The sequence below is a fragment of the Rhinichthys klamathensis genome, unplaced genomic scaffold, assembly GCF_029890125.1.
Source record: "Rhinichthys klamathensis goyatoka isolate OS25496 unplaced genomic scaffold, OSU_Roscu_1.1 h1tg000571l_1, whole genome shotgun sequence".
NCBI classification, from domain to species: Eukaryota; Metazoa; Chordata; class Actinopteri; order Cypriniformes; family Leuciscidae; genus Rhinichthys; species Rhinichthys klamathensis.
In genome coordinates, this window is record NW_026607037.1 from 2314495 (window position 1) to 2315323 (window position 829).

Consider the following 829-nt stretch of genomic DNA (forward strand, 5'->3'; position numbering starts at 1 on the left):
TTTTTTTTTCTTGGGTAGTATTGGTGGAAATGTTATCTTTTTTGGTAGTTTTTGTGATTTTTTTATTAAATGTAAAATGTTAATGTATTATTTGTTTATTTTTGCCAAGATTTAGTGGCCAATGCTGATATATACTGGAGAAGAGGCAGCCTCTCTTACTTGTTGGCCTAATCATATAATGTTGGCTTCTGCCAGATGTAAAATGTAGACAAAAAAAACATTAATAAATGGACTAAAATTACATATGGCACAACAAATTATTTCATTGTATATTAGATTTCAGATTACATTATATCCTATATAACATTTAAACAAACAAACAAAGCAATTCTCAGATTATTACATTATTTATGGGTATTGCAACCAAATGAGATCACACAGTTATAAGCTCAGAATATGCACAACACAAACAGTCACACCTGCATACAAACACACCAATTAAAATATTTACACAATGGGCTGAGCTTTCAGTAACCTTTGAAACTATCACCTGTGGGACATCTAATCTAAGGGGGTATAGCTCAGTGGTAGAGCATTTGACTGCAGATCAAGAGGTCCCCGGTTCAAATCCGGGTGCCCCCTGTTTTTTCTTTCTTTTCGTCAGACCACTTCAAAATAAGGGAAAATCTTTAGTAATCGGTTGTCAAGTAACACATGGTGATGACATAGGCCAGTTATCTGAAACCTGCCATGAATATCATATACCAATAACGCAAACAAAGGGTGTTACCAAACACATAGATTCATGACTACATAAAACTTTCTCTCTCTCTTTTTTTTTAGAGTTGTTGTAAAAAAGCCGTAAACCTCAAACCAACTATTGCTTGTT

At 33.7% G+C, this 829-nt stretch overlaps 1 non-coding gene across 1 annotated transcript; it reads left to right on the top strand.

The window, feature by feature from the left end:
* The first annotated feature begins 510 nt into the window (after positions 1–510).
* trnac-gca (transfer RNA cysteine (anticodon GCA)) lies at positions 511–582 on the top strand. Its single transcript has one exon. It is a non-coding gene; the product is annotated as a tRNA-Cys (tRNA).
* Positions 583–829: the final 247 nt, after the last annotated feature.